Raw genomic sequence first — 25,681 nt, 5'->3', positions numbered from 1 at the left:
TAGTATGATTGACATGGGCCTTAACCTAGAGGCAAACCATTCTACACAGAGTGGTGTCTAGATTTGTAATGACTTCAATAACATAACACTTTTGACTGATATAAATTAATTATTTAATACATTTTGAATATTATATTTCATTTTTATATAATGATGTCATGGATCTTTGAATGTATTTTTAACTTAGTATAATTATTTGTGGTGCACTGACCATTTGCCAAGTGGTGTGCAAACATAAGGAATTCGTGAAGCAGTCTACTAAATTTTGGAGGCCAGGGAAGTCCAGTAAATATACTTTAAGAACTAGTCACACATGCTTCATTTTATAGATGATGGTAGCAAAGTGGAATATGACAATTATTTTTTCTACTGAAAAACATTTTAGACAGTGAGATTTGCCAAACCTTTTAGAAACAACAAAGGAAAGGATCCTTGACGCTGTGAGAGGAACTTAAGGAGGACTCCACAGATGACTGAATGCCTCACAGAGGCCTGGGGAAAAATAAAATGAAACAAAACAAAACAAGCAAAAACAGTAAAAAATTTATAATGACATATTAGTGATAATTTTGGGGTATAGTAAGTTGCTTTTACTAGCTTTTCTATTTATCTTTAATAAATTCAGAGTATACAGTTTTGTGTATTATCTTCACACAGCCATATCTTAAATTATAGGGTCTTTTCCAAAAATTAGTTTTAAGACCCCAAAACTCATGCATGGAATGAATAGGAGAATTTTATTGATCTAAATTATTATTATGTGTTAAATTATTGAAAAAGTATTTGGAAGGTAATGAGAAAATATCTGGACTTTTGATTTTTTTAAAAAAATTATCCCCAAAAGAAAAACAGTAAAAATCTGAATGTTTTGCTTTGGATTGCTCAATAATGATTTAATTTAGATTTAATGGGCTTTCTTTTCTTTACTTCAAATATTTGCAGTTTTAGCCTCTTTTGTGATTCAAAAAATTCTTTGGAATAGTATAATGTAAAATATTTTACACTTGGGTTATTTCTTCAGTCTAGAAACATTATTTATATGAATGTAGATCCATTTGGCATACATCCTCTCTGCATCTATAAGTGTGCTTATTCTGTGCAAGCTTTGCCATAAAGTAGAGGCAGTTAAGATTTCCTCTGGGCTAAAATATGACAAGTAAGCATCCAACTTACAAATATACTCCACTTTCTCTCTCTCTCTTTCTGTCTTGAACATCCACTTATTTGTTCTCCTTTTCACATAGAATTCTATTATATAATAGGATATATATATATTTATTTTACATAAATACTATATACATGTATACTAAATATATGAGGTAAATAATCAGAAGTTGTTTTAATTTAGATGAAGCCATATTTAGGAACTAAATTTGCCTTTAATTATATAAGTAATATTAAATTAGTAATTTTATTATACCTAGTAAATTAGTATTATAGAATATTTAAAATATATATGGAAAATAATATAGCCTAAGAAAGGAAAAATACTCTTTTAACACTGCAAAATGTTGAACCATATACTATAATAAACTCTACATTACTGGATGAAGTCCAAGGAAATATTGATAAAAAAGGAATTTATTATTCTGCTCAGCCTTTATTTATCAAAGGAGACAAAAATAATATAAACCAGTGTTCTCTGTGACTTTGGAAATTGATGTCTACATAAGCTATGGAAATTCATAGGCATTATTTTTGGTCAATAATTGTACAAGGTATAACATTTGAAAACATATGCAATAATTCATAAATGAAATATATATTTCCTTTTATTTGTCTATAAATGAATCTTTTATATTTTAGTGAAAGTGGTTTTTACGTTTTCTCTTCAAATTTTTTCATACTAGATTTAGGCAGTAAATAAACTATATAAATGTTATCCTTCTGGGTTTATAGAATTTACTATTTAAATGTTAATTTGAGATATAGAAAGAATAACTATTTCAGGAACTTTTTTTGTCAAATCTTCTCTCACACCGTTTCTTTATTGTATTCAAACATAAATTACTCTAGTAAGTGAAACTTACACTTTAATCTGCATCTTCCCATCTTCTTGGCCCTTTGAAATTATTTCTGTTTTTCCTCGGCTACTCTCTCTCTATCCCTGTCACTCACCCATTCCACACCAACCCCCATGGTTCTGGCGTCTCTTCTCTTACAAATCTATACTCTGCTGGTATACCCATAGCCCATGGCTTCAACAATTATTTACAAGCTACACCACAAGCTACAATCTCAGTCCTGAGTTCCAGAGCTCATTCCTCTATCTCAATCTCTGTATATGACAACTACTGATATTTAGTATATTCTAATTAAAGTAATTATCTTGTCCAACACATTCATCCCACCTCCTGAAATTTCCTATACTGGCTTCACTATCTACATGGTAACTTATGCTAATAAATTGGTGGCTGAAATAGATTCTCCCTTTTCTTCACTCCCACCATCCAAGTAATTTCCATGTATGAAAAATCTTATTTTGAAATGTCTTTAAAATGTCCTCTAATCTATGTTGCTCCATTTTAACCTATCCTGCATCCTGCTAATAGTCTTTTTATATAAACTTAATCATTGTCCTATTTAAAAATCTGAGAATTCTGTGAATTGGTTTCCCATTCTCTGTGATATCAAGATCCAATGCCTTACAAGTCCACCAAAACCCTCTTTAACAATGCTCTATTATGTTCAATCAGCATGTTTCTAATTATCCCCTTTTCCTATCCTCTCCAATTTTTCCCACAGAATAGAGTTCGTATTACCCATATTGCAGTTAACTTTCTTGCTACCTTGTCTATCTCTACCCATGACTTTCAATATCTAGCGAAGTATTTATATAAGTAAAACAGCTATTCATAATCTAAATTTACATATAAACACAAATGTTATTAACAATTGTTAATATATAAGTAATATATAAATTCTTAAAATTTTTAAGAATTTCTCTAAGCACACAACTATCATGTAAATAAAGGAAAGATTCTACTTCGGAATATTACAATAGATATTTGCCATTTTGGAAACACTTGCAGTGTCAATGTCAGTGTTGGTTGTGGTATTTGAGTTGTCAATCTAACATTCACACTTTTTGCTTTTATACCCATGGTTCATCTAAAATGTTGATATATTTATTTAATACACCTAAAGGTCAAATAGTTTTTAAAAATTAAAATTGTGTTTTAGAGCTTTGCTCATAAACATAAGCCACCAATGAACCTATGTTACCAACCTATTAACTGCTTCACTGTTTTTAAGTGAAGTAGGGATTAAGGAAAACTTTGTTAAGAAATAAGTGACACAGATTGCAAAAGTATTTTATACTTCTAAGATTTAAAGGAAAGTTTGAAAATCATAGACAATATTATTAATGTGAAAATAAGTATTTTAATCAGAAAAGTGAAAACTCATTTTCTTTGTAAAATAGCATAGATGATTTCAAAATATGGTAATTTAGTAATAGTCCTAAAAACTGAGAAAGCTTGCTAATGTAACCTAAAATTGAAACTATATTTTTTCTATTCCAGTGAGAGTTATACTGTCTTCAGTAGATTTGATAAGATGGAGCAAGATGTCAAAAGTATGTGTAATAAATTCAGTCAAATGAATTTTTATTATAAGTGAAGAAAGGATCATGTAGAAAAGTCAGAATATAAATTTTTGTCTCTTTTGTTAGCATGCTATTCTAGGCCTGAAAGAATGAAGCTTTAAAGAAACCATATTTAAAAGAAATTGTTATTCAAGATAAAATGAGAACAATAAAAATGTAATTCTAAGATTGTATTTTCTCTCATAATTAATAAGTATTCCATAAAATTTAGAAAATTCAAACCGAACAAGCAGAATTAAAGAAAACACTCAATATATCAACACTAAAGAATAACAATTTTAATATTAATTTGTATGTTCTAGCTCTGTTTTCCCGGTTTGCAAATACAGCCGATACCTTAATCAAGTGGGTCTTGAAGGGTGCAAAAAAAAAAAAAAAACACACAGAGATTCTTCTTATAACTGTCCCTGTGAACCTACGCCTTTCCTTGCCCACTGAATAAAATCAAAGACAAAGACCATTATTTTTCTGATGAGTTTTAGGTAATAAAAATTCCCCCAGGAAACCTGAGTCACAGAAATAGCTTCACTTCTGTAATTAAAATGTCCAGTCTTATCCAATACTTATTAGGTGAATCTTCTGGAACCCCAGTAATTACTTAATAAGTGAATAGTTCTCATGCGGTATTGAGAAGGAAATAAAGTGTATAGTGTATTTACCTACTAAAAATTCCCAATGTGAAGCCACTTAGCTAATCAACATTCTTTACTGTTACTTTATTTCCTTGAGAGATTTCGAAACACTGGGTTAATTTGGGGACATCAATTGATTAGCATGGTCATCATGTTAAATGATCTCCTGGGTTGCTGTGATAATTTACAAAGAATCTCTCATGTGTACATTTTCAAAACTTTGACTTATTTCATCCAGAGCTCTATTCCAAGCCATTTATCGTGATTATTTTAGACAAGGAGAGTGTGTCGTGTGATCCTGAGCATAAACTTTTGTAGATTCCCTGAATTTTAATATGCCCACTTAGAAAAGCTATTCAAGGCAGCAAACCTTATTGTACCTCACTGTCCTCATCTAAAAAAGGAAATAATGATATTATTGTTCACTGAATTATTAGAATTAAATAATATATTTAATAGGTTAAAAACTTAAAGCATGAAATCACAAGTTATTATTGTTGCAACCATATCAAATCTTGTGCAGTTGGCGGGAATTCAAGGCTTTCTCAATAGGCTAGATCAATTGAATTTGGTCTTACTTTTTAATATCTAGAATTTAATATCAATTTCTATCATGGAGTTGATCAATAATTTATTTAATTCATGAAAAGGGGCAATTGTCATATTACTTTTCAATATTAGTAATTATAAGGGATATGTAACTAATGCCAGCATTTGGTCAATTTAGACTGTAAACAGAAGAAAGAACACCCCAAGTTCAGTGCATGGTGCTCTTATTGACATACAATTTTTAAAAATTAGTTCAAAATTAAAGGTATGATTTTAACTTTATAAAATTCAAAGAGCACTTCTATATTATCAGCATCGTTACTACATATAAGCAAGTGGTCTTCACACCACATTTTAAAAACCAACATGCAGATTCCATTACATTCTGTTGGACTAGGCGAAACCATTGCTTGAAGATTTACGACAAACATAATCTATCCTAACCCTGGAATTGAACCAACCCAGATAATCACTTCTATGTTCTTTGTGGTTTGGACGTAGGAAGCAAATTGAATTTACAGAAAACAGAAAGGTTGTAACAAAAGCAGTTTTCAATGGTCTCTTAATTTTCTCTTTCAGGGTAGCCATGATATAGTTAGTTTTGCAGATTTTCCATTCTCTAGTTATTTTATTAAGACATATTATTATTGTAGAAAATGCAGTTATGGGAGTCAACAGAGATAACAGATTAACTACAAATCATTGGTAATGAAGATTCCAAGACAGTTAAAGGAATCATATTATGAGCAGTGATTTAAAAACTCAGTATAGTTCAGCAGCTTTTTATTTAAGCCGTACTGAAAGACAACATAACTTAATGATTAAGCGTAAATTCTGGAGCCAGACTGTCTGGCTTTGAAGTCCTTCTCATTCATACACTGTGTAAAGTTGGATTATTTACTTAAATTGTCTGTGTTTGAGTTTTCACAAGTGGCAATCATGAATGGCCACATAGATTTTGACTTTTAAGAGCAATTGTGAGAATAGCATGTATAAAAAATGAGTTACTAATAATTGTGTAAAGTTGTATCTTTATGTAGTACCAGGGCTAATGGGAATAAGACGCATAAAGAATAATTTCAATTTAGTGTAAAGACTGTATTACTAGTCAACTTCAGCTCTTTCAGTTGGTAGAAAGCTTGCTTTGACAGGAGAAATGAGAATGTTGCAGATTTATAAGGATATTGAGGAGGGATTTGCACCATAGAAATCTCACTGAAATACATATAGTTTTTTATATTCATATTCTATTATTCTCAAGGTGAGAATCTTTATAATGATAACTTCAGCTGTACCAAATAATACCCTGGTTGAGACTCATAAAATTTAAACAAGGTAATATTGTCAGGAATTCTACTTTCATATTTCTTGACTTCAGCAAAGTTTAAACTTCCAAACTTAATGCATTTTTCTATTATTAAATGATAAATATTAAATTATTTTCATGAATCTTCTTTAAGATCATTTTAGTGTTCAAATTAAAAAATGAAAATCTCTCTGGTCTGCATATTAATATAATAATATATAGGTTCAAGTGGGTCTCTTTAAATACATAGGGCATATAGTAAACATTTCTTCCATGAACATAAAAAAAAAAAATATCAAGAATGTGAGGGCCTGGCGCGGTGGCTCACGCCTGTAATCCCAGCACTTGGGGAGGCCGAGGCAAGTGGATCACGAGGTCAAGAGATCGAGACCATCCTGGCCAACATGGTGAAACCCCGTCTCTACTAAAAATACAAAAATTAGCTGGGCGTGGTGGCACGCACCTGTAATCCCAGCTACTCGGGAGGCTGAGGCAGGAGAATCGCTTGAACCCAGGAGGCAGAGGTTGCAGTGAGCCGAGATTCCACTACTGCACTCCAGCCTGGCGACAGAGCGAGACTCCATCTAAAAAAAAAAAAAAAAAAAGAATGTGAACAAGGGTTTTCTGCAAATGAATCTGCAAAAAAGAGATGTTATTCCAGTGAGCAGTTTGCAAATGAGACACAGCCCCTCTGGTATAAAAGAAAGTGCTTTCTAGAGAACGAAGATAGGGTTTGGGTTTTATAGCAAAAGTTCTCACTCAGATTTCAATCAGGCTTGTTTATGCAATTGAATAATGCAAACTTGCTAAGTGCTGACTGGCCACCACAGCTGAGTTCTGATTGGCTGGGGCAGATGCGCTCTGGTGGGTTTGTTTAAATGAGCTGGAATTGGTTGGTTTCCAAGCCTCGAACCAGAAATCTCTGTGAGCTATTTCTTTCAAAAGGCAAGTGGGGGTGTGGTGGGTTCTGGCTGCAGTTTATCTTGGCACCAGCAGTAGGAAATGGTTTGGCTTCATTGCAGAAAGAGAGGTCCTGTGATACTTTTACCACATCTTTCTGAGAACTTAGAGTACATGACCAATCCCTCACCCAGACGTGGCTGCTTGCTTCTGCTTCAACTCACCTCAGTTAGCCACAAGGAGTCCATTGAGAATCCATCTATTTGAATAGATCTTCCATAATAGATCCTTTAATAAGACTTGTTGCTTTTAAAATGATAAGGCACACTATATTGGAAATGTTTAACAAGCAATCATACATACTTTTTCATTATATATATAATGGAAAAGCTATGGTATTGAATTCTGTCTTTATTTTTTATTATACTTTAAGATTTAGGGTACATGTGCACAACATGCAGGTTAGTTGCATATGTACACATGTGCTATGTTGGTGTGCTGCACCCATTAACTCATCATTTAACATTAGGTGTATCTCCTAATGCTATCCCTCCCCCCTCCCCCAACCCTACAACAGGCCCCGATATGTGATGTTCCCCTTCCTCTGTCCATGTGTTCTCATTGTTTAATTCCCACCTATGAGTGAGAACATGTGGTGTTTGGTTTTTGTCCTTGCGATAGTTTGCTGAGAATGATGGTTTCCAGCTTCATCCATGTCCCTACAAAGGACATGAACTCATCATTTTTTATGGTTGCATGGTATTCCATGGTGTATATGTACCACATTTTCTTAATCCAGAATTCTCTCTTTCAGTACTGTAGTTCTCCAAAATTTAATTCTTCACTATTTACCCTTTAAAATGTTACAATACACATCACTTGACTGAAAATATTCTTCAAGTATACCATGATAAATCGATGTCCTTTTTCTCAGTTCTCATTGTCCATGAGCTTTCTATATTTTGTTAATTAACCTCTCCTTAAAATGTTCCTGTCGTTGCCTTCTCTACCTCATGAGAATCTCCTTTTCTTCCTGTTCTAAGACCAGCCCATGTTGGACAAACATGAAAGAAATTTAAAACTTCATCAGTTAAAAAATCTCCAGATCATATCTGTTCAATACCTTTCAGGAACTTACATTTCTGGCTTCCTGTCAAATATTTCCAATATATTGTGCCTTATCATTTCAAAAGCAACAAGTCTTATAAAAAAACTCATTGTGGGCTGGGCGTGGTGGCTCACGCCTGTAATCCCAGCACTCTGGGAGGCTGATGGGGGCAGATCACCTGAGGTTGGGAGTTCAAGACCAGCCTGACCAAGATGGAGAAACCCTGTCTCTACTAAAAATACAAAAAAATTAGCCGAGCAAGGTGGTACATGCTTGTAACCCCAGCTGCTCGGAAGGCTGAGGCAGGAGAATCGCTTGAACCCGTGAGGCAGAGGTTGCGCTGAGCCGAGATGGCGCCATTGCACTCCAGCCTGGGCAACAAGAGCGAGACTCCGTCTCAGAAAAAAAAAAAAAGAAAAAAAGAAAAAGAAAGAAAATGAAAAACTCGTTGTGCTCCACAATATGTTAACTATCTCCTAAACTTTTCCATTACTGCAACAGATATCATCAATTTATTTTGCAACCACATTGCAAATTTGTTTCAAAATTTAGGTCAACATTCAAAAACTTGATCACTATTTACCCTTCAAAATGTTACAATAAGATTGTAAACACATCACTTGACTGAAAATACTCTTGTCCCTAAACCCATTCTGCTGTATTTTTTGTTTTCTTTTGCCAAAAATATGTCATCTGTCTATCCCTGACCAGAGTCATCATTGTCACCCAAGCATATCATAGACACTTCTTTCAAATTGTCTGCAACTCTTCCTTCATTGTTACATTTAATTTATCCCTCAACTCATTCTTGGAAATTAATTTACCTACTCTAGTCCTTAGTACTATCCCAACAAACAAAGTTAAGTGTAAAGGTGACTTAGGTTAAAGTGCCTGCACAGTAAAATAAATATTAGTTACATTTATATTCTTGATAATGGTAGGACATTTTCTTGTGATGTGGGTTCTTTTTCATTTTTTTTCGTTTTCGCAATTAAGAATTAAAATATGTTAACCAAAATAATATAAAGTAACCAAATAAGTCTTTGCATTTAACCAGTGCTCTGTAAATGTTGTTTTCATTCTATTCTATCTATTTGCATGTACAGTGTCTTACAAATGTAAATATGACGTGAGTTTCTTGTTTCTGTTTATGGTAATAATTAGATAAATAATTGATTCTTTCACAAAAGGAAAGATGTGTGTTTTCCCTAGAACAGAACCAAAGACAAAGCTAATGGACCAAGGTTTTTTTGGGATATGCAGTCTCAGGACTACAAATTTGAGGGGGAACAGGAAAGGAGGACAGGAAGTAGGGAAACCAAATGCAAGGTGATGTATCTCTCAGCTGTTCACAAATTAACAAGAAAATGGAGCTGGTAGTTTAATAAGGACAGATGCCTTCTAAACAGGCCATGTGGAACTACTGTGATGTAGAGCTGTCAATCAATGGGATAAAAGGAAAGGAATTATCTGCCAAATAATCTTGTCTTCTTTTTCTCAAAGATCAAAGTGTTTCCCTCTGTCCATGATGTCTGTCTCTTCCAAATTATGTTAGCCAACTCTGTTTGGCTGGTTTATATTCTGGATCCTAGTGCAGTAAAACTTTTACTGTGTCTACCGGCAAAAGTGCCCTTTCCACTAAAACCTGGCATCTCTTGCTCAACAAATCCTAAAGGTGTGGGTAAACAAAGCACATATTTGTAAGTGGATTACTGGGAACAATGGTGAAAAAGGCTAATCCTAAATCCACATTTTGTTTCCCTTACCCATAAATTCTAATAACTGGGGATATATAACCAAATGTCAGCTGTTGGTTCAATTCATATGCTGTATCTTGGAGAACCATGCTGCAGCATGCATTGAGCTATGTTCAAAGCTGGTATTTAACGTGAAGTTTCATGAGGTATATGGTGAGACCAATGAATATTACGTTCATGAACCCATTGTTGTACTGTATTTGTCATAAAATAGGTTCATTTTTCCAAGGAATATTTTTAAGTATATGATACCAATGAATCAGAAATTTTATAGGCAATTCGATGTTATTGAAGGGCATAGAGGCAAACCCATATCCAGAGTATTCATCTATTCCAGAAAATATAAATGTCTGCCCCACTCCAAGGTTGAAGGAGACCTATGTAGTTTACTTCCAACAGCTGGCTTATCTCTCCTAAAGAGGTGTGCCATATTAAGAATTAACAATGTTATAGTAAGTTCAGCCTTTGTGAGGGAAAGCTCGTATTTTTAAGTCCATTCATAACTTCTATTTTGCTGTCATGGTCCTCTGCTTGTGGGCCTATTGTAGCAACTTTGAAATGGCTAAAGAGTGAAAATAGCTGTTGTTCATAGTACAAATTATTCTGTCTACCAGATTGTGGAGAGCCTCTTCTCTAATGGATACTGTCTGCTAAGCACTCAAGAAAGATTCTTTGTGATCACTCCAGTACTGTCATTTGGTTATCCCAGACCTCCTTCCCACTGATCTTTCTCTATTGTTCCTTTCCGGCATCTCAACAGCTAGCAAAGCTATTTGCCAGTGCCTAGAAAGCCGTGTATATTCCTAACTAAGGCCGTCTCACTTTTTCTTCAGAGTAGGCATCCAAGTGTGTTGTTCACAGCTTTGCCTACAAGATGGATTTCCTTGTATAACTGTTATGACTAGCATCAATATATCGTGCTAATGTGCTTCTCACCTAGGACTGAGTTCTCTCTTTTTTCACAAATTTGTTGTAAGGGGCCCTACTTAAGACTGTAAGATTGAGGTGAAGAATAGGCATGTACTTCTTATGCAGAGGATGACCTTGCCACACAATTTTAGATGAGTGAACCAGGATTTTATCAATGAGAGTAGCTTGTTTCTTTTCCCAACATTCTTACCCCCATGTATACTTCCAGAACGAACTGATTTGCACATCATATTGTGCACACTTCAGGGAAGCTTGCACAACCACCTGGATTTGCTTGCCCTCACCCCATTAGAAATGGATAGTCTGAAGAGCCATGCAACAAATCGAGTTGAATCACATTTCTAGTTGCTTTCAAAATTCAAAGATATCCAATAAATTTTGTGCCTCATTTTTTTCTGGTTGGACATTGCTGTTTACCTAGAGGATCTCTACTGCTATGCTCCAGACTAGATGATCAATGAAAAGTATACAGATGCAGAAGATCCTTGAAAATCATAAAATTCATCTCTCAACTTCTGGCATACATGTGTATAACTAGGTTACGTAGAATAATTGCTAGCTTCTACTGAGTGAATCCAATTACCATGGTGACATTATCAATAGACTGGATGCCTGTGATGTTTTGTAGAGTGTCAGGGCAATCAAGGTTTTGTAGACTGTATTATGTAAAAGAACAACAGCTCTGAGAAAGTGAAAGAGCTCTGTGAAAGTCTACTGTCATCTTTGTATATTAAAACAACCTGTTTTTGCGCTTCCCTGATAATTTTATGATAATGAACATTGAGAAGAAAGCATTTGTCCAATCAATAGTCTTATACCAAAGCCTTGGGCAACTATGAGGCTCTTCTCATTCCTGGGATTATCACCTGAGGGTTGCTCCATGCCTGAGGGGATATATTCTTCCTCCTTACAACCTTCCTGAGTTTGGCTTGTGTTTCTTTCTTCTGGCTAACTCTAGACACCCTTTGTAGAGGAATCACAAAAAAAAAAAAGTGTAATTTTTATTGCATTTGTGATATCAATTGCAGCTGACCAAATTCCTTTAGCTTGAGTAATAATCCTTATGACAGACATGTCAGATGTCTCTAGCACCAAAGACTGAATACAGCATTGGACCACTTATAATCAATGGTGAGTCTCCAGGCCTCGTGCACAAGCCACATGTGGCATTGAATCCTTGTGCACAAGCTACATGTGGCATTGAATAGAAAAAATTGTCTCAAGGATAGTTTTTTATTTTTTAATTCGTCAGACCACTGATATTGTTTTAGAGAGGCAATGACACTAGGTATTATTAGTTGGATAGGTTCACAGTTTTCCACATTCCCCGCTAAGATATCCCTAATGTCAGCAAGTCCTTTTGGGGCTTGGGGGTAAAGATGAGCAGAAGTACATATAAACAATGCATATATAGTAATAACATATTCAATAGTGGGGCCATAACATATTCAATAGTGAGCCCCTGACAAGGGACTCATTGGTGGTGACCTCAGATCCAAAAGCAAAGAGTATTATTTGTTTCCCTGCATCCTAGTGCCAAGTGTTGCAAGTATCATTGTCACCTGTGCACCACACAGCCAAAAGGACCAAGAAGTGCACTTCTTTCCACCTCTCCATTAAACTCTGATCTTGGCATAAGACCTCTGATCTCCTCTGGGGTGCACAGGAACTCAGGCAAACTCCTTGTCTTGGTTTTAAAACCCAGTCCTGAGGTCCATGTAAAAGTTTGCAGGGCTCTGCAATTCATCCTTAGGCTTACTGGGAGGGCAGGAAGGAATAGCATTTGTGTCAGTAACAGAGGCTATCCTGGAGCAGACCCTAGGGGGCCATCTAGGCAGGAATTATTTGGTGGAGAGCACATTAATCTCCTCCTTGGAGATATTATTAACCACACTCTGAGATCTCTGAGGGAAGACCCTTGCCTAGGCTTATCAGGAGAGGGCACCCAATGATCACTTTTATGCTGCACTTTCTACTGGTCAATCTTTGCTGATTTGACCATGACTACTTTTTCCATGGTGAGGAATTTGTCAGTTGAAACTTGGGTTATGTTGAAGTTCTATTGACCTGAGTTCCTGAGGTTTAACTGGACTCAGTAACCACAGGGAATGGTACAGATAAATCAATAAATCTAAATCTGGTTAATGATCTCATCATCTGCTATTCTCATACTTTCTTTGTGGACCCAAAGGACAACAGGGTGACTTGCAGGGCTTCTATATCCACTACAAGACATGTTATTCAGTGGCAGCAGTAGACTTACCATGGGTGGGTCAAATTTGTTGGGACTCAAATAGTCATCAACTGAGGATGGTGAGGGTATCAGGTGTTCATGTCCTCTGACAGCCTGCCTTTCCCCTCCTCTTTAGGTAGTCAACGCACTCTGGAGGAAAGGGGCATTTAGTGACACACCCAGCAAGGAACCAATGTCCCTTGCTAGGTTTAACAATATTTTCTCATTTATTGTGAAGGCAAATATAACTACGTTTCAAGGATATCTTTGGGCTACTGGAAAGATCAATCTCTAAGTGTTCTATATAGTTTTTCAATAAAGTCACAAGTCTCAATTAGTTGTTGCATTGTAGAATGTCCGTTCATGTCAAGGACTGGCCTAGAGCTAACTGAAAGCATCATTTAATCCAATTCAGTGCTTGGGGTGTCCAAAAATTTTAAGACACATTGCCAGGGGACCATGAGTAATAGCCAGGTAACTGCTTCCACAGCTTTTTTAGAGCCTCTTTTGTCAGACTTCTAATTTGACTCAGAGATTAAGTTTGGCCAGGGAGTCAGAGGCACTTACTAAAGAGAAGGACAAAGATTACCCTGAAAATCAAAAGTTTTATGTAAATAATGTTTCTTAAATAATGTCTTATTGTTTGATTTTTAAATAAATTATCAGGTATCCTTTCAAGGGGTTCAGTTGACTAGATAATACCACTAATATTATCAATACTATTCTATTGATCAAATGACAAAGTTTGTCTTCTCCATATCTTCAATTTATAAAAAGCCTTAAAAAGTATTTAAACAGGCTGGGCGCAGTGGCTCACACCTGTAATCCCAGCACATTGGGAGGCTGAGGCGGGCGGATCACGAGGTCAGGAGTCGAGACCAGCCTGGCCAATATGGTGAAACCCCGTTTCTATTAAAAAATACAAAAATTAGCCAGGTGAAGTGGTGGTGTGCGCCTGTAGTCCCAACTACTCAGGAGGCTGAGGCAGGAGAATTGCTTGAACCCAGGAAGCAGAGGCTGCAGTGAGCCGAGATTGCACCACTGCACTCCAGCCTGGGCAACAGAGTGAAACTCTGTCTCAAAAAAAAAAAAAAAAAAAAAAAAAAAAAAATTTAATACTTTGATGATAAAGCCATCCCTTTTTCATCTTTGTATTTATGTTCTGTAGTAGAGTACTTAGCATATAAGATACATTTGTATTGAATGACTAAAACATTTTATTGAATGACTGAGGGTTATCCATCAGCTTCATGCACTATTTTTTTTAATAACAAGCATGAAAAATTGATAAATTTGAAAAGCGGGCACACTGTGGTATGAAAAATTCTAAAGATTCTCCCGTCTGCCAAGGTGTCCTGATTATTCAAATACTTATCTAGCTATTACTGTGTAGGTACTTTGCAGATGAAATTAGAATGACTAATTAACCAACGTTAAGATACAGTGAATATCCAGGATTAGTCAAGTGTAGCGGCATGAGTCTGCAAAAGCAGAAGAGGAAGCCAGAAGTGCCAATCAGAGATATGGGAGAATAAGAAAGGAGAGAAGAGGCTGAAGGGGCTGCAAGAGAGATTCCAAGCATGAGAAGGATTCAACCTGCCATTGCTGTGTGTAAAGATGGAGAAAGTGGGGCAAACCAACCAATGTGGGAAGTATCTAAAAGCTGAGTGACCTCCAGGCAACGGCCACCAAGAAAAAGGGGACCTCAGTACTATAATCACATAGAAGCAAATTCTACCAACAATGTGAATGAGCTTGAAAACAGATTTTTCCTGGCTGGGCACGGTGGCTCATGCCTGTAATCCCAGCACTTTGGGAGGCAGAGGTGAGCGGATCACCTGAGGTCACAAGAGCAGCCTGATTAACCTGGCAAAACCCTGTCTCTACTAAAAAATACAATAATTAGCCAGGCATGGTGGTGCACACATGTAGTCTCAGCTACTATGGAGGCTGGGTCAAGAGAATCACTTGAACCTGGGAGATGGTAGCTGCAGTGAGCCGAGACGACACCACTGCAAACTTCAACTTGGGTGACAAAGCAAGACCTTGAAGAAAAAAAAAAAAAAGAAAAACAAAAGAAACAGATTATTCCCAAATATTCCAAAAATTAAGGAACCTTGCCAGCATCTTGATTTTCACTCGGTGAAACCTGAAGCAGAAAACTACCTGAGCCACACTCTGCCTGCACTTCTGACCTCCAGAACTGCAGTATAATCAATAGGTATTTTTTAAAGCCACACAATTTATGGTGATTTGTTACAGCAGCAATAGGAAACTAATATACAAATCAACCTGTTTATATTACAAAATCAGAAAAATACCAGAGTTATTTAATGGCTCTGTTAAATGTGCCAATGGGATGGGCTTCTGTGAGAGACACACCATGACAGTGGCAGCTTGAGTGGCCAAGGCAAGATGGGTCAAAGTCAGAGTGGTGGTCATGATACTGGAGGAGGCAAGAATCCTAACACAAACAAGAAAAGAAGTGTGAATCTCTTGTACCAACTAGAGTGGGGAAAAATAAGAAAACAAAGGGACCAGATGCTGCCAGCAAACTGCAACTGGTAACACCTCACATTCAGTGCCTGTTAAAATTATTGAAGTTAGAATTAAAGACTACCTTCTCATGGAGGAAGAATTCATTAGATATAAGGAACAAATGAAACCATTAGAAGAAAAGCAAGAAGAAGAAAGCAAGATCCGAAGTGGGTGATCTGAAGGAGACTCTGACATCAGTAGGAACCTTGGAAGAGATCACTGATGACAATCATACCACCGTGTCTACATTTGTGAGCTCAGAACACTACATCAGCATTCTGTCATTTGTAGACAAGGATCTGCGGGAACCAAGCTGCTTGGTTCTGCTCAACCGCAAGGTGCATGCCATGATAGAGGTGCTAGTTAGGGTGAAGAAGGTGGAAAAGGTCCCCAAGGAGACCTATGCCAATTTGGAGGATTGGCCAACCAAATCCCGGAAATTAAGGAATTTGTGGAGCTTCCTCTCACACATCCTGAATGTTATGAAAATATGAATATCAAGTCCTCTAAGGAGATCATTCTCTATGGTCCACCTGACACAGCTAAAACCTTGTCGACCAAATTAGTTGCAAACCAAACCTCAGCCACTTTGTTGAGATTGATTGGCTTTGAACTTTTTTAGAATTACTGAGGTGATGGGCCCAATTTCATATGGGAATTGTTTCAAGTTGCTGAAAATATGCACCTTCCATTGTGTTTATAGATGAAATTGATGGCATTAGGAAAAAAAGATATGACTCAAATTTTGGTGGTGAGAGATAAATTCAGCCAATAATGTTGGAACTGTTGAACCAATTGAATGGATTTGGTTCAAGGGGAGATGTAAAAGTTACGGCCACAAGACAAATAGAAATTTTGGAGCTAGCACTTATTAGACCAGATCGTATTGACTAGAAATTTGATTTCCCCCTACCTGATGGAAAGACTAAGAAGCACATCTTTCAGATTTGCACAAGCAGGATTACGCTGGCCAATGATACAATCCTAGACAACTCCATCATGGCTAAAGATGACCTCTCTTGTACAGACCTCAAGGCAATGTGAATAGAAGTTGGTCTGGTGGCCATAAGAGAACATAGAATAAAAGTAACACAATGACTTCAAAAAAATCTAAATAAATGTTCTTTATAAAAAACAGAAAGGCACCCCTTCAGGTCTCTATCTCATATACCACAGTTGCCATCAGGAAAACGGTTGGGAGATTTCCTAACCCCCAAGTGAGGCTGGGGGAGTTGCCCAGTGAAATCCATTTTCCAGTTGATTTTTATTAGCAAACATCCAATGTGTCTTTTGGAGCGTGATGTGTAAGATGGCCATTGGGTGGCCTTTGTCTGTTGGTCACTATGCTCCAACACTGTGTTTTCCCAAAAAAGGGTGCTCTTTCACGCACAACCAATACCTATAAATACATAAGTAAATAATTGTTCATTTATAATGCTTGAAGAAATAATAAATAGCCATTTCCAGAATTGAGACCATCCAGGATGAAAATGTGAGGTATGAACTTCAGTCCTTGTTTATTTTTCCTGCATCTTAGGTACAAAATATATTAATGCTCCACGCATTTATGTTTTGTACCAACTTTCATATTTAGTGCATCATACATAACAATATATGTTGTAATGTAGCTAGTGGTTCTTTTGTTTGCTAAGAGATACATTAATGGCAGGTACTAAATTATTATTTGACAAACTCAAGAAATATTTCTTAAAAATTTATGTAGCTACCAAGAGAATAATCACCTTATTCCAATTTTTTTATAGAGTATATTATTTCATTAGTTTCCGTTTTAGGGTTTTGTTGGTGTTAATTTTTATCGTTTGCTTTTCATTTCCTCCTGAATTTCTTTGACAATTATTATAATTATTTCTACTGTTCAGAAAAGCTTCAAAAATAGGTTAATATAAGAATATATAGTCTTGTGATTTTTAAATGTTGGTTGTAAGCAACTAGTAAATTATTCAGCCCAGAAGGGAAATAATCTAAATCCTTTATTAAGCAATAAATGAATGCAAAATCATAATTAAAATTTTACATGCTTCTGTGGAGACCATTTAGACCTTAAATTGCAAAATTGTAATGTATTCCTCATTGAATAATGCTAATGTTGTCTTTTACTACAAAATAGTCAATGTGCTTATGTAAGTAACTTCTGTACTGACTTCTTTCTTTCTACACATACTTTTTATCCCAACTGTCTAGCTATTTCTGATTATGCATATAACAGGCTTTCCCGAAGTATCATTTATGCTTATAAGCATAAGGACAAAAGACTAAATAAATCTTAGGTTGACAATAAAATTCTTTAGTTCCTGGAAAATTGTTGTTTTTTTTTCTGAGAAGTTAGGGTATAAACTTTTTTTCAATTTTCTGTAAGTACAGAATGAGCACCACCTGACACAATATACATACCTTCTTACAGATCAAAGTAGATTCTTCCAGCCACTTTTCTGAAAGATGTCCTAGAGCAGGAAAAGCAGAGAGGCTATCTTTCATTACAACTTTCTTTTTCTAGTAAGATTGTAGAGGAGCATTATTTTTATTCTTTCATCAAGCACTGGAAATCATTTCAGAAAAATTATATGATCAGGTGCCCTGGACAGTTTACTGCAATGAAAAGAAACAGACCTCAACACATAGGTGTGTTATTGTCTCATGATTTAATTTTCAATGATACTATTTTCTTCTAAGCTGTTAAAAACATATGGCTTTTATAAAGATTGTACAGAGATTTATCTTTTCTCCTAAACTTTCTAGCTCACACCGTTCTCAATGACTGCTAGACACCTAAAGAATATTGGCAAATACCGATGTTCAGCAATTTATCAAGGAGGCAGAAGAGATAAGTTTAGGCTCTACCAGGAAGTTAATGTACCTAATATTACTAATTATAAAAATAAATACTACTACTCTAATAATTTATACATGCATGTTTAAACTTTGCAAAGTAATTAACATATTTGAGAAATTTGTTAGTTTTGTTAAATCAAAAAAATAGAAGTAGTATTGTTTAGCTGACTGGAGTATTTTTTTAAAAAAATAAAATTTATAAATTATTTCTATAGGCTCCTTTCTCCTACATTAGTAGACAATAGGTATCACATATTAAACTTTTGAGCAATATATGTCCAGTATGAGAAGCAGACCAAATGATTACAAGAGTTAAAGAATCTTCCCAAAATAATTGCAAATGTTTTGCATAACATTCCAAAGTTTAAATATTATTTTTTCTAATATCAATTGATATTCGAAACAAACCAGCAAAATGTTTATTAACTCAATGTGGTTATAAAATCTATATTCAAGGTGAGGAGATGATGTCTTAGAATTATTAAATGCATTTCCCTGGGAAATCATGACTAGAAAGGATCAGAATTAGAATATCATTCCTTTTTTATTAAAAAGTCAATGCTATTTCCACTATAATTTCTAACTCCTCTTATCTATTCAACAGCATTTTGTCTGAGACCACTTCCAGTCATAGAATCACATATATTTAAGGGACTTAAAATAACAAAATTTTATTTTCTCCTGTGTGATGATCTTGAAAGATGGTCACCAGAAATTATTTCTGATACTAGAAACAGTTTTGAGATAATTATAAAATTCTTCTTTTTTAAAAAATTAATACTCTCATATTTTGTAAAAATATAGTTACTATGAATTAGGGAGCTACCACTTAGTGGGTGCTATAGAATTAATAAAGAAAACTGGCAGCCATTCACTTCAGTCCGGCAGAGTTGTATCTAGGTAATTTTGCTCTAGGTAAGGAAAACTCGGCAGAGGGTTTATGCGTATGATAACAAAACATGTATGGCATTTAGTAACTTTTCTGCATATTGCCATTATTAAGGAAGGAACTGACATAGAATTTGAATGCTTAAAGAAATTATATTCCATGTTTATTTCCTAAGAGCTGATAACAAAATATAGAGAAAACAGGAAAACACCGTTAAACCTGTACACATTAACAGCTCTTTGAATACTTTTCTTCGTTGTATAATTTGAATAATATTAATTAAACAAGTATATGTTTGTATACATAAGATTAAAATGTATGCAAAGAAGCAATATAGAGTCAAAAAATATCTGCTGATTGCTGTTTTATCATTTCTAAAGCAATAAGAAAAATGCAGGTATATTCAGAGACATATATAGTTTCAACTAGAACTATATCTTTAGTTCTAGCATCCTTTCCTGCTTTTGAAAATTAGGACCTTTTATACAGATTAAAGAATGGTAGTTCTTAGCCTTTACAAGAAGATACATATATGTGTGTGTGTGTGTGTGTGTGTGTGTGTGTGGAAGAAAAATATTAATATGCAAGGATTTACAAAGGTGACAAACAGAATAGTAATTGATTTGCCCTTGGATGAAAGAAAATTACAAGAAGGCAGATGTTGCTTCAAAAATAGGACAATTTTCTAATAGAGCTATTCAGCAGTGATAGGGGCTTCCTCACAGGGTCATGGGTTTCCCATCACTGAAAATAATTACCGGGTAATCAGTGCACAGTAAAAGTGTTTGGAATGTAAATTAAATGAAGTGATTTCAAAGAATGTTTCCAATTTAAGAATATGTTAGATAATGGTAATTCCTATTTGATATTCTGTCTAGATAATGAGAATTGGACCAGATGACACCAATATTTTCTTAGTGCTTTCTGAATCCATGATCTATTACAAACATTTTCTTTTTTTGGAAATTGTTATTGCAGAAAGGACAAAAATGTAGTCTGGTCTCTTTTATTTCACTTCCATTGTCACCCTCTTCAAATCACTAAATTTTTCTTCTTATGATAAAATGAATGTAATTATTTTATAATACTAAACTGTCCCCCTCACTAGAGAGTAAAATTCTTAAGGCCAGAGCCTTTCTTTTTTTTAATTTATATATTCCCAGTATTAAGCATATACTAGGCATAGAGAAAGAATCCCATAAAACATTATTGCTTGAATGACTGAATAATCAGAAAAATAGGGAAAATAAAGTAATGTTAATGTAGCCTCTAGAGCCAGCAAGAGGAGGCTGAAGGGAAGGGTAGGGTCAGATGCAGAATAGTAATGGCTAACACTTATGTGTTCCTTTCTATGAGACAGGCACTCCTCTAAGGATAGTAAATTTAATTTAGTCTTCATACCTAATTCTGATAAGAATGCATTATCATGGATGCTATTTTCATCCTCATTTACATACAAGAAACCCAGCTCCTTAATGTTCCACAGATAGTAAGTAGCAGAGTTGACATCTAAATCCTGTCCAGCTCTCCAAATTAAATCACCCATAATCACCATGCCATGTTGTGCGACCCAGAAATATTAAGAGTTGTAAATAAAATCCAGGTGAGCACCTTAAGAGTAAGGGTGCATATATGTTACATAGGTCAAAGTAAGACATTAAGCTCAAAATAGATGGGTGAGGAGAACCAGAAAAAAATTAATCAAATAATAGATAGGCCAGGTTGTGTAATGGAACGTGTCATAGGCTTAAGGACAAAAAGCTGAGTTTCTAATCCTAGCCTTATCTTGACCATGAGTATGACTATATGTGAGCTCCTCTTAGCTTCAGCATTCTCCCCAGTAAAATAACAAGTTGTGACAATCTCATAATGAGCTTCCATTCCCTTTGAAATTCTAAGGTAGTGTTCAACAGTTCAGTCAGCAACTTTGACAAAGGGATTAAAAATTCAGGCAAGGCAAATAATCAAAAGCCCAGTGAAATTCGTTTTAAACCCTGAAAAAGTTAGAATCTTGACAGCAATATGTCAGTGCAACACCATTAAGGTAATTATTACTAAAAACTCTTGATACTTGAAGGGAGATGTCTTTCTCAACTCTGCATTTTTAGAAAGTTTAAATTCTAAAAAGCAATAGAAAATTTTATATATATATATATATATATATATATATATATATGACCTATGCAACATATATGCAGCCTTACTCTTAAGGTGCTCACCTGGATTTTATTTATAACTCTTGATATTTGCTATCCTCCATAAGGGACATGGGAAAGCTAGTATTTCTTAAGGGAATTACTCTATAAAATAAATAACTTAGAAATTCTTATTTTAAAGATGGGAAATAGTTGTGATGCTTTCTTAAGTTTATTTGAGATTTTTAAAGTAAGTTTTTTTAAAATTATAATTTTTATAGATCTCTCCAATGATGTGTGTTAGTTTCCTAGATCTGCTGTACAAAGTTCCACAAAATGGGTGGCTTAAAAGACATTACATTTACTTTTTTGCAGTTCTAATGACCGGAAATTCAAAGTCATATTATCCACAGGGTCATGTTTTTTCCTAAAGTGTCTAGGGAAGAATCCTTTCTTGCTTCTTCCAGCTTCTGTTACTGACAATCCTTGTTATTCCTCAGTTTGTGGTAGCATAACTACACATAATCTCTGCCTCTATCTCAGATAGCCTACTTCCCTTTGTGTCTCTCATTTCTTCACACTGAGTTCTATTCACGGTGTATCTGTGTATCTCAAAATTTCTCTTAGAAAGAACACAGTCATTAGATTATGGTCCACCCCAATCCAGTATGACTTTTTCTTAACTTAACTATATCTGCAATGACCCTATTTCCACCTAAGGTCATATTCTTGGGTTAATATTAAATATAGTATTTGGAAGAGATGCTGCTATGATTTGTGTCCCCCCAAATTCCATATGTTAAAACCTAATCCCCACTGTGGTTATATTAAAAGCTGGAGGACATTGTGAGGTATTTGGGTCATAAGGGCTCTGCCTTGATAAATGGGATTAGTGCCTTGTAAGAGGCCAGAAGAAGCTTGTTTGCTCCTTCAGCCATATGAGAATACAGCAAGAAAATGCTGTCTGTAAGGAAGGAGCCCTCGCCAAACAACAAATCTGCTGGTGCCTTGATGTTGGACTTTCCAGTCTCTAGAACTGTGAGCAATAATTTTCTGTAGTTTATAAATTATCCAGTCTAAGATGGTTTTATAGCAGCTCAGAAAATAAGTAAGACAGAAATTGATACCGAGGGATAGGGAGTTACTATAACAAATCCCAAAAAATGTGGAAGAGGCTTTGGAACTACATAATGAATAATGGCTGGAGGAATTTTGAAATGCATACTAGAATAAACTGATATTGCCTTGAACAAACTGTAAAGGGCAATTTATGTGAGACTTCAGAAGAGAGCAGCAGAGAAAGTCTCAGATTACCTAAGTCATTGTGATCAGAATGTTGCTAGAACTATGACAGTAAAGGCCATCCTGATGAGGTCTCAGATTGAAATGAGGAATAGGTTTTTGGTAATTGAAGGAAAAGTGACCCTTGTTATAAAGTGGCAAAGAACTTAGCTGAATTGTGTTTGCATCCCAGCGTTTTGTGGAAAGAAGAACTTGTGAGTGGCAAAACACTTGGCAAAAGAAATCTCTAAGCCAAGTAACGAAGAAGCCACGTTGCTTTCGTCAACTGCTCATAGTAAATTTCAAGAAAATGGAAATGAATCAAAGACAGAATTTAAAATCAAAAGGGAAGCAGATCTTAAAGATTTGAAAATTATCAGCCTGGCCCTGTTGTAAAAAATGAAAAAGCTGCTCAATAGAGAACACCAAAGCAGTGGTCAAGGTTTACCTGTGCCCTCTGGGGAAACAGCCACTGTGGCCTACATTGTACCTTTATATCCGATGAAATAGAAGACTGAAAATTTCATTTCAATCTAGTACATAACATAACAGGAAAAACATTGTCTCAGAAGTCAAAAGATTAATTTTTCTATCTCAATCCTTAAAATAGTAGAACCATGCATATATCATGAAACTCTCAAAACTTTGCTTGCAAAGGACGCTTAAGGAATTAGAAATTTTAAAATCTTAGACCCAAAACATTAGACCCAAAGATTATATTTTTCATACTTACCTAATCAACCTCAACCAGAGGATGTAGCCAAATTCCAGGATCCCCATTTTTTTTCAGGTACTTGGCATTATGAGCCTCCTAAGAACTCATCTTTCTAACCAATAACTGTTTAGATGGATAATTAAATAAATTCTATATCCTCTGGTGCATTGAAATCTAGCCAGAGATTATGTAGTGGTCTGACAAAGGATTTATCTTCCTACTATAATGCTTAGAACCGTGACTAGGAGTTTACTGTAATTGACTAATGGTCACAGAGTATAAGATGGTAAGACATAAGTCTTAACTCAGTAGACTTCCATGAGAGAGAGATTTCTTGAGTTAACCATATAGTACATAATGTGTTGGTTTGATATTAGCTGCTCATGAAGTAAACAAAATTAAAGTTACTTAAACAATAATAAAATATATTGCTATGGGTTAATATCCGTATTTTAAACTTAATAACAAAGAGATGATAGTTGAAGGGATTTACTTATATTGTTTGATACAATATTACCATTAGGTTTCAGCTAATTTTCATATAAAAATTTATATTTCTAATAAAATTTCAAAAGAGTTTTATATATATATTATTAACAATAATTAATGTGGGAAGACCATAATTTAATTAATGCACAGAAGAAATGAATATTAGAAAATATGTTCACATTAAGTCCAGGAAATAATTAAACAAACAAAAAAAATCTGGTGCAAAACTTCTGTCTATTCAGGATAAAACAAAACTACATTTTTTTAGCTAGAAAAATTATTTTAAAATATTATGAAGTAGTCATAGTAAATAGTAGTCTTTATTTTTGTAGCTATCCTGTCTTATGAAATGGCAACATACATTTGTTGCCAAAATCTTTCTTTATAATAAGCATTTTTAACCCATATGTAGAAAATGTGTGTATGTATGTGTGTGTTCATGAGATTCAATATATTCAAATGATAATATCATACATATAAGACCATCAAAGTTTTAGACTACCTCTACTCCATTGTTATCTCACCTAAACTTCCCTTTCAATGTTATTTCCCACAAATTTTCTGTGCTTGTTGTCAATCAAATTGACAACTATGGCTTCACATACTATACTCCCTGATTATGTCTTTATATGGTTTTCACTGGCCAGAATACTATATGTCTCCATTTCCCATTTTCTGGTTTAAACTCCTTTCTAATATTTTAGGTCCACTTGAAAAGCTGGATTCTACAGAGTTGATTACTATCATTTTCCAGATAATTGCACTTTTTCTACGTGTCTCCCATATGGCGAGCTTTTTTATTCAAATCTATTTTGTCCTCACGATGATTATCAGGGCCATATATCAGGGTTTCGATAAACCTATGCTGAATGGATGATTGAATAAACCTAAGAAAGAGATTGTACAAAAGGCAAACAGGCCTCTTGTTATATGATCTTCATAGACAATAAGGAGTTTGCTAACATATGCAAGCAATGTAAGAAACTCAATGGGAATTGATATTTTCTCTTTTAGCAATAACACATAATGATGTTAAAACAACTAATTTCCAGAACCTACATTGTAGGTACCATAAACAAAGTATCATTAAAATGAGGCTTGATGGAAAAATAAAACAGCAAGGAGAACTTGAGAAATTCAATGAAGTGTAAAGGCAAAAAAAAAAAAAAAAATAACACCTATGTAATAATACGTAGGTAAGTGTGAAAGATCTGATACCAGCTCCTGAGGTCCCATTTCCTTATAGCAGTTTGTACAAACAACGCCGCTGGTTACCAAAAGATTTAGTGTAACTTATAAAAGTACAAAATTATTGGAATATTATTTAAGTTAGATGCAGAGATAAAAAGAAAAGAAAAAGTGCTGTAGTGGTATTAAACAAAACTATTATCAGAGCTGTCTGAAAAAGAAATCAAACTATAAAAGTCTATAGCCTTCCTACCAGATAGATTTCATTTTGACTCTAAGTTTTCTGGAGGCCAAATAAAAAAGAGAAATCTGATCAAATTCATAATTTACAACATCCATGATAAAAGCAAACCAATTTATTCAGGAGAAGTGCAATTATTCTTGCTACTAAAACCTGAAAGAAACTTCTCCCAAGGGTCATCATAAAGAGGACACTATAAAATATAATGAAATATGCCTTGAACAGTATCTTTATGACAGACACCACTAGGAGTTTCATAGAGCTGTTTTTTATGACATCCCTCACTATATTTTGATGACCTAGCTATAGAGTTCTGTGTGTGGTTTAATGGAG

At 34.8% G+C, this 25,681-nt stretch overlaps 1 protein-coding gene and 1 pseudogene across 1 annotated transcript in view; both read left to right on the top strand.

Moving 5' to 3' along the window:
- The window catches only part of KLHL1 (kelch like family member 1), a 428,752-nt gene that overhangs the window by 205,747 nt on the left and 197,324 nt on the right, over positions 1–25,681 (top strand). The window lies entirely within an intron of this gene.
- Positions 12,953–16,568, top strand: LOC106635436 (26S proteasome regulatory subunit 4-like; annotated as a pseudogene).

Source organism: Pan paniscus, chromosome 14 (assembly GCF_029289425.2).
Source record: "Pan paniscus chromosome 14, NHGRI_mPanPan1-v2.0_pri, whole genome shotgun sequence".
In the NCBI taxonomy this organism is placed as follows: domain Eukaryota; kingdom Metazoa; phylum Chordata; class Mammalia; order Primates; family Hominidae; genus Pan; species Pan paniscus.
Note: the sequence above shows the minus strand (reverse complement) of the source record. Positions and strands in the feature narration are given on the sequence as shown.